The 15,437-nt window shown below is 43.8% G+C and overlaps 1 protein-coding gene across 4 annotated transcripts in view; it reads left to right on the top strand.

Moving 5' to 3' along the window:
- Positions 1-12,650: 12,650 nt before the first annotated feature.
- Positions 12,651-15,437, top strand: part of LOC147017089 (leucine-rich repeat and immunoglobulin-like domain-containing nogo receptor-interacting protein 1-B) — a 259,391-nt gene continuing 256,604 nt past the window's right edge. For all 4 annotated transcript variants that reach the window (XR_015049337.1, XM_085846454.1, XM_085846458.1 and 1 more), the window contains exon 1: positions 12,651-12,701. The gene's annotated coding sequence lies outside the window, so the exon portion shown is untranslated. The remainder of the gene's footprint in view (positions 12,702-15,437) is intronic.

Here is a 15,437-nt window from a genome sequence, read left to right as displayed (position 1 = left end):
TGGCTTTCCCAAAACAAACCAGTGATGTCAAACATGGGGTTTCCAGTGAGGCTTTCGAGGGGTGAGAGGTCGGAGGTGAAGAATGGGCGGAGCCCCGGCCTCGGGTGAGAATTCAAGGGGCGGCTCGCCCAGGCCGCTAAAAGGGTGGAGCTTGAGCGAGTTTGTGGAGAAGCAGTCGCCGGGCGAGGAGAGCCAGTCGAGCAGGAGAGTGTCGGAGAAGTTGAGTCACAGTGTGTGTGTGTCGAAGCTGGAGAAGCGAGAGAAGGAGTGGTCATCGCGGAGAAGCAGCCAGTCGTGGTGAGAGTCATCATCGCACGGAGGAGAGCCAGTTGGAGGCGCTTGGGACAACGGTCAACGGCACAGCGGTGGAGTTTGGTTGTCCAGCCGAACGGCCCTGAAGGGCGGTCGAGCGACGTCGCAGAGGTGGTGGACGGGTTACAAAGAGCAACAACTCAAAGAGCAAGGACCCGTTCACTCCTCCGGAAGCATCACCGGCCAGGCCCGACCAAAGGCCGCAATGAGCCTGGACCACCGATGAGAACCAAGCAGCCGCTCAAGCTGCTTGCACAGCTGCCTAAGCCATCCGGCCGCTCAAGCAACTGGTGCATTGCGACACGAGGGCCTGGCAGAAACACCATGGGTCGCAGACCCGAAGGCCTTCGAGCCATCACCAGGGGCGGCCAGGTAACCTGCCTGGTCTCTCGCGAGCCTTCGTTCATCCAGCTCCGGGTTCGAATAAAGGCTCACGGGCCCGTTTCTTTTCTGGGTTTTTGTATGAAAGTCTCTTCTGTGGCGCCTTGTCTTTGTAAGTAGAAATGATGGTTAAGTGCATGCCTGCACATAAATGAATATACATCGGCTGTAGGCTTTTTCTCGTGTCATGTCCCCTTCCCGCATTAATTACTTGTCTAAAAATAAATGCCCCATTGTTTGAATGTAAACCTGCTCGTTGCGTCCATTCCTCCCATTGACTTCCACGGCGTGCTTGGGAAATTAGCAGGCTTTTAAAGCCGATAAAAGTGGTCATTTGGTCCGACGGACCTTGGTGATCTCCGCTCGGATCACGCACGGTGCGGGCACGGTAAATGCTCGTCCCACTCTAGGTCTGTTGAGGTATAAATTATCGGTACTTCTGTCTGCGTGGATAATTAGGTATATCGAGATTCGGCGATTAACCCTCAACCGCGTGGACAGAATATTGGTAATTTATGGTGCGTTAAGGCACCCATAGCAGGTTTCCGGAGTTGTCCGGAAGGTACGACTGAATTCCGGTTTTCGGTGGACGCGCTACTGTGGTTGGGCTGTAAGCTGTCGTGCGTGGGTGTCGAATCGGCGGAATTCGTAACAATATTACCCACTTGTTCATACTATCCTCTGCCGTAAATGGAAAAATACTTGGCTCCATATGATGATGCTGTTGGGGGTTGCGGAGGAAGGGTTTGAGGTGAGAAAGATATGGATATAGAACTTGCGATGGCTGTTCAGTCATCACGAGCATGACAAAGTCACCTGCTGCATTGCCACATTGAAGAAGGGTTAAGCAATCCTTCCCCATCTTGACCCAGGGCAGATCTTTCCTGCTCAGGAAGGAAGGTATCAGATGGCATCCTCTTCCAAAATAATCCTGTCTCTTCAGCTGCTGCCATGGTCAGACTGGAATGGTTCTATACCGGAGGTAGGAAGGGAAAATAAATCATTTGATCACAATGAGTAAAAAATATTTTCAGTGATGAAATAGTGCATCGCCATGTCATCCCAGGTCGAAAAACCAGTTAAAACCAGTACACATTTTCAACTGGTCTCTATTGGTTCTAATTGGTCTTTAACTGGTCTCTATTGGTTTCAACTGGTACCAGTTAAATTCAGTCAGAATTCCAATTTCCCAGTTGAAAAAACCAGTAGCTCATATTTGTACCAGTTAAAGTCTTACTGGTTCCAGTTGATACCAGTTGCAATGTACTGGTCCCAGTTGATACCAGTTGCAATGTACTGGTCTCCCAGTTGATACCAGTTACAATGTACTGGTCCCAGTTGATACCAGTTAGTTAAATACAATTGTATTTCAACTGGTAATATATCACTCTATTCCAATTTCCATATTAAAACCAGTAAGAAACCAACTGGCTTTACTGGTACCAGTTGGCTACTGGTTTTCAACTGGTACCAGTTGACCAGTAAGCTACTGGTCTTTACTGGTTTTTTGACCTGGGATGGAAGGAAAGCTGAGAGGTATGCATGCTCATTCTGTGTAGCCTGGATTTAAATCCCGACCTAACGATAAACTCATCTCGGTGTTTCACGGGCAGGCTGATTCATCAATGTGTGTGCTGTCTCTCAGATAGATGATGAATGGGGCATCACATCTGCCAGAATCCCTCATCTCTCCCCCTCTTTCCCCCATCCCTTCTGTCACCCCTATCCCACCCACTACTCTCTCTCCCACCCACTACTCTGCCCCCCCCCTTTCCTCACTCTTTTCCCATTCCTAGCTACCTCTCCATTATCTTTTTCCCCTCCCTCCCCTCTTTCCCATCCTTCCCCTGTTTCTCTTCCTCTCTCTCCCTTCCCCTCTCTTCCCTTCCTCCCTCTTCTCTCTCTCCTCTCGCTCTCCACCCCCACCCCTTAATATCACCATCAGCGAAGTGACAGGTTGTCTTTACAAGTACACAATAAATGAAGGTGATACTTTGGAAAACCTCCAAAGTCTACAGTTTCTCAATGTTGAGTGATGAAGAGTGATACCATGGTAATAGAGCTATGAGTGAGACAGTTAGCTTAACAAAGAAGCAACACAATTTCAGTTTGTCGATTCTGTTTGAGTACCGTGTTACTGGGGAATGCCTTGCAATATTCAATATAAATGGTACACTCCGAAAATGCCAAAAGTGAAAGTTAGTGCATCAGATGAATTTTACTGAACTGCAAGTTGAAGGAAACTACATTGCAATGATAGATATGGGGTTCCTTTGGAGAAAGTTTTCCCCCTTTGCTGAAGACAGAGAAAGGAATGATGAGACTGAATACACATGGTTGGATTGGTCTCGTAGAATATTCACATCTACATGTCAGAGACTCAAGAATGCAACAACAATCGTCTGTGTCAATGATTGCTATGATGATGACATTGTTAACATCAAAGATAGTGAGCACACAAAGAGATGAGGAAGTAGTGATGCGACATTCGTTGGAGATTCAAGGAATATCTATCCATGCAGGAATAAGAAATTTCCTGCAGCAAGGCAATTCAACCAAATGTTTGCAAATAAAGGGAACACACGGATAACGCAATTCTTTTGAAAAGAAGAGTTTTCATCCTTGTCCAAAGAGGAAAACGTGTATGTGATCTACTCGGTCCGTGATAAATGCAATGATATATCAGTCACGCCCCATTGTCACATTAAGGAGTATGAATGTTATCATTCTGAAGCCGATACAATATTATTGTACATATATGCAAGAATGAGAGAATCAGGGATCACTGAAGATATTGGAATAGACGCAGAGAGTACAGATGTTGCTGTGCTGTTTGCATATGCTGCTCACAAGATGAATGGTTCACTGGGATTTAAGAGAAGGGTCAATCTACGATTGTAAGAGGCCATAAACAGAAGAAGTGGCTGATGTTATCATTCCTCGACATGCCAGCAGTGGGGCAGATGTTGTTTAAAGTCGTTTTGGTCAAGGAAAGAAGGCCATATTTGATGGAGTAGCAAAATCGAATCAGTATAGATCTCTAATTTCATCTGCTTGGAAGATGCTCCCCGAGTTTCTGATAGTGGAGTCGATGATCTAAGAATGTTCACGATACAATGTGTGTACAATGACAAGATAAGTAAAAGCTTGGGTGAAGCATGTGCAAAGAAATGGTCTACCATGAAGTGAAAATACACATTGAGACATTCACCTGATGGAGAGTCACATTATGTCCCAGCTCTACGCATTGCATATGAAGCATCCCTTTAGTTCCACTTTGAGATGCCTGAGGCTCCACCATCCCCACCACAATACGGTTGGCAAATGGTTGAGGGAAAATGTGTGCCAATATGGTATAGATCTGCTGCACTTCCTCAAGAGCTCAACATTATACATACAAAGGACCAATCGGTACTTTCAGGAAACCCTGAAGACTCTGAGACAAGCGATGAAAGTGACGAATCTGGAAGTGATGACTCGGACAGCGAGAGCGAGCACGATTATGACATTCCATACTCATTTAACCTATCTGGTGTAAATTAGTGAAAATCGACCCCAATATTTATTTTCTATCTCCACTGGTTCAAAAGTTACAGCATTCCTCATATTTAACCAAATTCCATGGTGGCCATCTTGGATTTGGCCCTCGAGTATATTTTCCCCAATCCTTTGAGAGGGTCACCCCAGCTCATTTTGGATCATAGGTCTCAGTGATATCAAAAACACTTTGAAACTTAGTTCCACTAACATTTGCCACAAAACCTTAATTATTGCCTACTATTTCTAACATGGTAATGACCAACGTCCTCACTATAATGTCTCCTATTCTTCCTTCTTCTCCAATAGATTCATTTGATGATGTGCTTGTGAGAGTCGACATCTCTCGATATTCTCAGAAAGCTGCTTCAGCGCCACCAAGTCTGGCAGTTCACTCATGCTGACTGAAAGGAACTGCAAGTCGTCTTTTCACTTCAGTATTGTCTCCAATATTTGCCGCTCCTGATGCTAACTTAGCCTGTTCTCTCTCTTATGCACATATTCATTTCATCTCATCTTGAGTCATCATACCCTTCCTCCTGCCAATGGTACACGGAATCCCGCAGTGATGCAGCTTCTTTGAAACAACTTGCCTTCTCTTCTGGGAAGGTAAATCCCATTGAAGGAAACATCAGATCATTCCACAAAGCCCGCAAGAAGTACGTGTCCACTTTCAGGAGAGCCAGAAAACAACATCTGGCAAACCTCAAGATTTAATTTTAAAACTTTTCTAACTCCTCTAAAACCTGGTGCAGTCTTGTTAGGTCTGTCTCAGGAGTATGCTATCCCTCCATCTCTTCCCTCTCTTCAAATGGCACCACAGCTGACTACTCACGAGAAGCCTGAATGCCTCAGTTCTGTGTTTGTTTCCAAACCTTGTGTCCCCAAACCCTCACTCTCTTTATCCATCTTCCTCAGTCACACCCAATTGCTCCTGGACTCTATCTTTTCCATCAAAGCAAGTGGATAAGTTTCTGGCAACCCTCGACTCTGATTCTGCTACTGGCCTGGATGGAATTTTTGCATGTTTCCCAAAAAGCTGCCTCTTTTGAACATCTTCTTTCTGCTCTTTTCATCATATCATTTTCCCAAGGTCATCTTCCATCTGATTGTAAGTCAGCAAACATCACTGCATGATATGAATATGGTGCAAACGCTGATCTCCTTAGCTACAGACCTATCAGTTAATTTCCCTTCATCAGAAAGCTTGGGGAATACATCAACACAGTCGAGATTAAATCCTTCCTTTTCTCCAATGGCCTCATTCAAGCCCTGTCACTCTACCCTCGGTATGCTGCTTCTGCATCACCAACAATGCATGGAGGCCCTCAATGACAAACATGGGATCAGGGCCATCTCCATAGACATTTCTCTTGCATTCAGTACAGTCTGGCACCCTGCCTTGCTCTCACTCTCTGCCAATGGCATCCAAGACTACCTCCTCACATGGCTTACTGACTTCCTTTACTCGAGTAACCAACACATAGCTCTCAATAGGATCCTGTCATCTCCTCTTCCTGGCAACACTGGAGTTCCCCAAGGCAGTGTCATGGGTCCGATCTTGTTCTTCATCTTCATCAGTAATCTCTCCAACTCTTTGGAAAACACTATCTCTTTGCTGATGAGTCCAACATCTGCTGTAACATCCCTTATCCTTCTGATAGGCAGGCAGCATGCACTTCCCTCTCTGCAGACCTTGATACAACCATGAGCTGGTCAAACACTTGGAATATGTATTGTAATCCTGACATGTCTCACACTTTCACTCCGTCTCTTCGAAAGGACCATCGAGCAAACCCTTCCATCGACTTTATTAACAATCTTCTTGAAGAAGTTCAGTCACTCAATCATTTGGACATCCCATTCAGCAATGATCATTCTCGGTCAAATCACATATTTATGCTGGTGTCCAAAGCCATTCACCAAATGGGCATACTCCATCGTTCAAAGTATTTTATTGGCACACCTGACCTTTTATCTACCTATAAGGCCTTAATTCATAGCTTGATTTAGTAAAGCTTTCCCCTGATTTAGTAATAATTTGCTCAGCTCCACATTATAGAAATCAAGGCCTTTGAAAAGATAAAGCTGAGTCTCTTGGCCCTTTACCTTCACATTCCAGAGAGAGTCAATGGTCCATATATCTTTTACCACCTTCTTTTTGATCTTGCATGCTCCACCATTATCCTGATCTGCCCCCACCACCCCCCCTTCCCAGATTTCTGCAGGGCACACATGGTCTGCCAGGAACCCCCTTCTGGTAAGACTCTCAAAATCCAGATTCACTTCTCACCTCCACTCATTTGTTCCTCTTTTTTTTTTTTCCTACCCATGGAACCAACTTCTCAATCTTTTCAATCAAACTTTTCCCTACAGGGCTTCGAAACAGGCAAACAGGCTCAGACTCTCAACACTGCAAACAAAAGAAAGAGCATTAAGAGGGAAGATGTGTATATGTACATATATATATATATATATATATATATATATATATATATATATATATATATATATATATATATATATAATTGGTGCTCAAACTATGAGTCCAGTTTCCATGTTTTTAAATATCTGGGTGAATTTTTCTTTTGTATAGAGTCAAGGTTCGTGGAAGAGCGAGAACACAGTATGCATGAAGATGCCACATAACACAAGGAACAGCAGAAAGAGAATGGGGAAATGCCAGCAGCAGGGCTGAGGGAGAAAATCGATGGAGACTGACAAACAAGGGATGCGCGAGTAAGGTTATGGGGTTGGGAAGAATTCAGGGGGTGGATAATATGGATACAGAAGCAAAATTGGGGGGAGGAGGGGGAAAGGGTGGGGATTCAAGAGAACCTATCTTTAAGCGACACTTCTAGAACCACGTTTTCACTATTTTTGGCACATTAAGGATTTATTCTGTTTCGCAAATGTACCTGTATGCTTAATGGGAGATGGGGCTGAAGTAGGATGTAATAGGGCTGAGGAGTACATAATTGTTAAAGTATACTTCTTGACTATTCATTAAAAAGACAATCTTTGGGGTGGGGAGGGAATCCACTTCCACATCGATGATTGCAAGTGAGCTCGGGACACGTGCATGGATTGGTTCCCTTTTTAAGGTTGGGTTGGCATTGCCACAATGCCTTCTGGGTTTGATTTGCCATTGGCAGAAATCTGGGTTTTGAAGCCTGGAGGATGACTGATAATACAGTTATCACTGGAGTTTTAGCAGTGGGCAATTATTATTTTATTTATTTATTTTTTTGTCTTTCAGAAATTGCAACGAAGCCATGTGATTCAGAAACCTCTCAATCTGGTTGTACAATATTCAATGGAATATTTTGCAGTTGGATGTGTAACTCCATTTGTGGTTCGACAGTGTGATTGACCAGATTTCCTGATTGGTAAGACCCTTCCTGATCTTTAGTCATCGTAGATATTTCATGAAAGCATGAGACTCCAGAAAATGATCAAATCAATTTCAAGTGATTGTCCCATAGGCATAGAGCTACCTAAGATCCTTGTCAACATAATTCTTGCAAAACCTTAGCGCAGCGACCTGTTTAATTGACTATGCCCATAAAATACGTTTCCTTTCTGCGGACTTGCACATTTGTGTGACGAATCTTGAGGTCCATAGGGTGGACAAGAGAGTTGTGTGGCCTTGCCAAACAATTACCAAACTGTGCCATAGTAACACTTCAAAATGTGACCCTGGAAGAGTCAAGACCATGAAATGTCGATATAATTTTAGTGGGAAGAACAAAAGCCACTAACCTTTGATCAAGGCTAATACATATAGACTGCCATGATTTTGAAACTGTCTCCACTGCCTTAACTCAGCAGTGACCTTTCGCATGCTAAAACACTTGTTAGCATTATGAAATGAGGCAAAGAGGCCTGGTTCGTGAATTGCAACATGAACAATTGTAAGGATTTTTCAAACTAATCAAAAACAAGGAAAAACTGAGTTGTTTCACACTTAAGATAAATTTAATTCTAATTTTGCTTTTGCCACAAGCAAATGCACACATAATGTTAACGATTTTGCTTGAATGCTGTCCTCAAAGCAAATGCATTGCTGCGGCAGCAGCGGAGCTGCAATGCGTTAATCTTGATGTGGATGGGTGCACTCGGCTAATAAAAGTACAGGAAAACTGGTCAACCATACTTAGCACACAGGGTAAAATAATTCCCCATTAGTTTGAAAGCTTCTTGTATTAGCGGCTATTATACCAGCAATCCTTTTATATTTTGACAGTGCGTTTGATTGTTGGATTTTGGAAATAATCTTCGGGAGCATTTCTCATGCTTATAGTCTTTTGCTTCGATACAGACATTAAGATTTGTGGAGGAAATATATGACTGAACGTGGTGGCCTCATATACTTTGGCACAGGAAGGACCAGATGGACATGGACTTGGAATGCCCAAATAAACAGTCAGTGACAGTAATGAAGAACTGTGATTTGTTTTCGGTGTGACATTGTGAGCATTGGTTCATGTCAACAATACAAGAATGCGTTGCTTGTTCATTTGAGTCACAAATTGAATGACAGGTAAACAATGACGTGGATGCTTGCAAAAATATTGGTTGTCACTGTAAGGGATCACATGGCTCATAGGAATTTATCATCAGCATCTTTAAAACCTTGTACCTCGTCATATTCTCCAGCAGTGGATACATTAGTTCAGGAATGTAATACTGGGTATTTTCAATCAAACAAAACTTTTTTTATTGAAAACTTCCCAATGACTCAAAAAAAATTTTTTTTCTTTTGAAATATTCTCCTGGTTTCAGTTTATTCATGACTTCATTTGATTCTCTCAACTTCTTGAGAACCTCTCCAAAATCCAAGTATGCCCCCCCAAATCTGTCTTGTCTAATTGTTGTGTTTTTTGTTTTTTTTTACCCTGCACTGTTAATCGTATTCTGAATCTCTTTCAATGTACATTCTTGTCTGCTCATACTTGGTCCTGCTGTATAGATTTTGAGTGTGTGCATGCCTCGGCCTCGGCGAGGTTGCATGAACATTAATCTTAAGCCACGTACGTTCTCTCCTTTGTTTCCTCTCCTCAGGCTCTTGTTTATCATCCTGCCATGAAGAAGGTACAGCGTTGTGTTACTATAATGATTATGGGGCTGGCTCGACTAAGGTATGAGGAGTGGCTGAAGGAAACAGGACTTTATCTATATAATACAGTAGCCAGATTTCTCCATCCATCCAGCCTGATATTATTCCCTTTCTTTTAGCTGTGACATCTTTATGGTGTATGTCAATGATGTCATTACAGCGTTACGTCTTGTGCTCGGCTAGGCCTCTGTTGACTTGCATGTCATACTGGCGTCCAATACTCAACCAGTCCCATCGCTTTGCTCAAGGCAGTTGAACAACATAACCCATATATCTGACTCTCTCTGATGTCCATAGGCGATGGGCTGAATTCCAGACATCAAGCATCGTCTGCAAGATTTAGATTTATTGGGATGATAGATTTAGTAAGTTGGCCAAGTAGTAAAATGGTGTTTAGTCTGGGACATCATTGCAGCATTACGTCCAGTGCTAGGAGTGGCCTTTATGGCGGTGTATTATTCATGAATCAATGGGAATTTCATTTTGCAACTGGGGGAAAAAAACAAACAAATGGCATCTGATCCCTGGTAACATAAATCAAATAATAATGTTGCTTCATTGGTGAATATGTGTGCATATTGCTAAAATGAATGCTGGGTTGTTTACGGCAAACAAAATATTTCTGGAATTTTTTTTTTTTGCAAATATTGGCTGTCAATAAACTGTATTACTTTACTGTAACATACATGTATATAATATTTATGTGTGTATATGTATATATATATATATATATATATATATATATATATATATATATATATATATATATATATACTGTATATATATATATATATACTGTATATATATATATATATATATATATATATATATATATATATATATATATATACTGTATATATATATATATATATATATATATATATATATATATATATATATATATATATATATATATATATATATATATATATATATATATATATATATATATATATATATATATATATATATATATATATATATATATATATATATATATATATACTGTATATATATATATGTATATATACTGTATATATATATATATATATATACTGTATATATATATATATATATATATATATATATATATATATATATATATATATATATATATATATATACACATATACACTATGGTTTAAGGAAGCATATGCATTCAAATAAACAGGTGCCCCAAAGTTAGTTATGCCGTTAAGTATATGTGTCGACATAATCCCTCCTTGTGTGTCGTGGGAATTGAAGGGGTGCATTGCGGTTTTCTTAGTTAGGGTAATAAATATTTATTTCCCCTCTTATTTGAACCCCAGTACCTTTTTCTCACTTTCCGAGGCAAAATCTTTGTGAGGTACCTTTTTGGCGAGTGCAGTCACGTGTGGAGGGGGCGGGCTCCCTGCATGGCCGAAACCCCGCCCAGAAGGGACGGACCCATGGAGGCCCTGTCCAATCAGGGTGGACAGTGACGTCAGTGTTGACCAAGGCCCCGCCCCACTGAGGGAAGTCGATGAACTACGAAGAGACCCTCTGAGACACCTGCTCGTTTGAGTTCAGTAAAAAGGCTCAGTTCAGTTCTGCATTCGCTGGGGCATTCATTGGAGTTTTGCTGGAGTCTTGAGTTTGGTGTACGAGGAGGATTGACAGACTGAGAGCTTTTTCACGAGTCTGTGGATGGTGGTGCCTGGCCGTTCTTCATTGGTGGAGCGATCCATCTGGTCGATTCCGATAACGACCGAGAACATCCGACTTCGACCAGGTCTCTTACTGGGTCCTGTCCGTGACCCTGTTCCCTGCCCTGGGACTCCGCTCTGTTCCGCTCGGGTTCTTCCATGGACACGAGCCTCATGCATGTGACTGTGGGCCAAGCTGCACGATCATTGGCTGGTGCCGCACCATGGAGCACCCCCTCCCTCCAACATGCAGGTACACAGCCGAGCCGTGACCCCAGCTCATCTCTCTCCCTGGCTGTGAGGTTCCTTGGAATTCACCTGGGTTTTATTTTCGTCTCTGTGTGTGGCACCGTCTGCTAAGTACAACTGCATAAGTGTTCTTGATCATTGCAAATCTCCTGTATATCTGCGATAAGCTTGCTCTGTGTCCTTCTTGCTGTAAATAAAACAATTGTAGAAATGTTCCCAGTTTGTTTCCGTCCTTTCTTTCATTGGTCCAGAATGGTTCGGATCTGAGTTTTAGCCAGGTCTTCGTTCCCGTTAATCTGCTCATCCCAGCCGTCACGGCTTTGGCAATTCCGCTTGACTGCACCTGAACCGGAGTTGGTAGTCAGTAGTTGGAACTCTACCCCAGTCGGTAGAGTGACCCAGTTCAAGCAAGACGTACCAAGGGCGTGGTTCCCCCGGTAGACGACACTGCGTGGTTAATGAGATAAATTGGTTCGAGACAAAAAGACCCTATGCTTCGCGGTGGAGGTATTGGCGTCCACGGTTGGTTTAGCGACCCGCCGCCTCACGGAGTTATCTGTGAGCGATGGCCTACAATTCCGGGAGTCTGGTAGGAGATGCCGTAACTCCCCCGACCTCGTGGTCATTTTCGCCACCGGTCCCTGGCCCGCAACAATATATATATATATACTTACATACAAACAGGGAGTCCCAAAAGCCTCCGTGCATCGACGTCTTTTTTATTTTTTGTGAAATACGCGGGCCGCACAACACTAAGATTGGCTGATTGGATCAAACAACACAATCCCTTGGCGATTCGAAGAAAGATTGTGAGGGTTAGAACACAACCAGTGCGAGCATGTAGAAATATCCAGCAACCACCGGCCACTGTACCTGCTTCATCTGCCATTGCATGGCACCTGGTTGCCAACCCTATCTGTACAGACCAGTACAATGCAGATATGTTCAGGATATTGAGCTGAGGTCGGACCTCGTTTCATTTACCTCTGTTGGGAGCAACCTTCATCCTTACCACCGAACCAATATTATGTCGTCAAAAGGAATTTGTACGATCTCTGTGTCTCTTTAAGCATGAAAAGATCAAGGGAAGTACGGTAACAAATGGTGAATGGACCTTCGGGGAAACCAATCTACCCTCTCTCAAGGATGTGGTTGCAAACGTCAATCATCGACGAACTCTGCTCCAGCCAATGGGAGCTCGAGGTGAAGATGATGAGCCGACCAATGGGCGTTCAGATTAACCGTGACGTCATTACGGTTGAACCAATCAGTGTCTACCTTATTGAGACCTGCATATAAAGCACGCACCTTCACTTCCTCCTTCACTTCCTCCTTCACTTCCTCCTTCACTTCCTCCTTCACTTCCTCCTTCACTTCCTCCTTCACTTCCTCCTTCACTTGCTGCGATTTTTACCCTGAAGATTGCAGCATGAAAGGTTTGGTCACTATCATGTCTTGTTTGTTTGTTTGTTTGTTTGTTTGTTTGTTTGTTTGTTTGTTTGTTTGTTTTGTTTGTTTTGTATGTTTGTATGCATATTAAAGTTTTGTCAAACCAAACATCTATATATCTATACATATATATATATATATATATATATATATATATATATATATATATATATATATATATATATATATATATTGTTACGAATTTGGAATTCGATTGCACACAGCATACAGGTTCCTTTAATCAGCTATGTCGATAAGTGCTTGTTCCCTAGATAGCTCACCTGCCATTGTTTAAATGTTCAGAAATCGATTAGATGCACTGCGGATCGATTTAATAGTTAGGGGCAGTTGAGTAGTAAGCTTTTTGCTTCGGCAGAGAGTCGCCGTTCAGCAGACCTTCGGGTCCTGCTTGGCTTGGGTTAGGGTTGAGGCCTTCGGAAGCTTTTTGCTTCGGCTGGCTCAGTGAGCTTCGGCTGAGGCCTGGCTCGGGAGGAGACTTTTTGGAGGCTTTTTGCTTTGATGGTTCCATGAGCTTCGGCTTCTGTTTGGCGCGGGAAAGCTTTTTGCTTCGAGCTGCTTTGTTTTGGAAGGAAGTTGAGCCGGTTGCTCGGATCGTGCTGCGAATGGTGGCTTCTTCTTCTTGGTTCGTGGAGCTCTTTGTTTTCCATTTTGGTTCCCGGCTTGGTGCAACTCATCGACCTCTTCTTGGAGGTGGTTCCTCGGGGAAGCGACGCATCGATGGGAAGGATCGGCACGTCGTCTCACCAGCACGTGTTGAGAAGCGCAGGAGGAATCGCTGGAGCTCGGGAAGGTTCGCAGCTCACGGCGATTGGATCCAGCTCGCTCTCGCTGGAGCCCGGGTCCAAACAACTTGAAGACCACATGAGGTGGAGAGGTTCGAGATAGGTTCTGGGTTTCAGCTCACCTGTCCTCCGAGCTGGAGCTTGTTATTAAACGCCTCTGCCTCAATTTCTTGGGTGTGTGTGTGTGTGTGTTTGCGTACGTGTGTCCGTGGGCCCGTCTAATAAGTAGGCACTGATGTTAAGTGCAAGTGACTGTACCTAATAAGTAGACGGTTGTAGTTCTTTTGTCGTACTTTTGTTGCTTGTATAATTACATCCGTGTTTTGCGTTGTTTAATTGCATACATGCTTTATTATAATAAATGTCCTTGTGTGAATGTAAACCTGTTCGTTGCGTCCATTCCCTAATTGAGCTGCCATCTTCCACTCGGAATATAGTTGGTTTTTAAATAGTCGGTAAAGTGATCGGGTCCAACGGGACTGCGCGATAATACCCCGCTCGGTTATCCCAAAAGGAAGCGAGCTGCTTCAGTGGCTCGTTTCCAAGCGGTGCCGTTGAGGTACAATCTCTCGGTAACCTACCAGTGCGAATAATTAGGTAAATCGAAGATTTGGCGATCGGACCCTGTAGCACGCGGGTAGAGTGCGGAGAAGGTTGTGGTGTGGTTAAAAACACACCCGTGGCTGGTTTCCGGCGTTGATCCGGAAAGCTGTGACTGGATTGTCCATTCGGTGGGCGAAGCGACTGCTATTGGTTCGACGCGGTCGTTCGCACGCCGACGGGAGGGAAATCTACAACAATATATATATATATATATATGTATATATATATATGTATATATATATATATATATGTATATATATATGTATATTATTGTTACGGATCCGGGGTGGCGGGATTCTCACCCGGTCCGAGGCGCCACCCTCACCACCGCCGTCTCCGTCGTTTATAACGCCGGCCGGCTCAGCACAGGCCTCGGTATCGCGATTGAAGACGCATGACCCAACGTAATCCTTGTACCTTGCCAGTTGAGGAAATAGAACCCCTGGTTACAGACTGGTTTTCTGTCAGTCTGTAACCATTTTTGGTTTTATACGCCATTCGAACGGATCGTTCCACGACGCGACACAAATTAATCCATAGCGGCAACTTCATACGACTTAACCAGATTTATTGGGGAACTTCGGGGATCACAACACAAGCAAAATTCACAATCTTTTTATTAACAATCCTCAACCCGTTCTTAACTCGGGAACCACGGACTACAAGTTTTGAGGGGGTCGCTTCCGAGATATGCCTTAAACAACGTGCAGACAAGGACAGACAGACAGACAGACAGCATGCACGCAAGACAAGACAGAGTACTTGGTAATGTCTCATGGACGAGAGGACAGTGTCAAAAGCACGAATGTCGTTCGCAACAGGCGGATGTCCACGGATTCGAGCTCCAGCTCGACCGCGCCGTGTGGCGAAATGGAGCTCGTCCTCCTTTTGTCGCAGACCTCACGCACGCGGTCTCCGCACGCTCTGACCCCGCGTAACGTCGACGGCGCAAGACTGCCAGATCAACGATGGGCCTCAGCCGATCTCTCTCAAGGTCCTGCGTACAAATCCAGGCCTGGCCTGTTCTCCGGACAAGGCCCAAGTCGAGGTGCTGAGCTCCGCATGCGGATCGACAAACGTGTCGAGCCATGAGGTGAGTAAGTACGGAGGCTCCTTGGACAGATGCAGGCCGAACCTGTCGATCACCTCCCCATACGAGTCGATCGTTGACTCGACGTGCAGGCTGCCTCTCCCACTGTCCAAAAGGGCAGACTCGATGGGCAGGCAGCCTCTCAAAGCCGACTGCCGTTTCTCAAAACTCAACATTTTCATGAAGCCTTCGTTTCTCTCGCTTCAAAGCCACTCCGAGCACGCCTC

The sequence above is a fragment of the Eptatretus burgeri genome, chromosome 11 (genome assembly GCF_056783735.1).
Source record: "Eptatretus burgeri isolate ZD-2024b chromosome 11, Ebu_testis_v1, whole genome shotgun sequence".
Classification (NCBI taxonomy): domain Eukaryota; kingdom Metazoa; phylum Chordata; class Myxini; order Myxiniformes; family Myxinidae; genus Eptatretus; species Eptatretus burgeri.
Note: the sequence above shows the minus strand (reverse complement) of the source record. Positions and strands in the feature narration are given on the sequence as shown.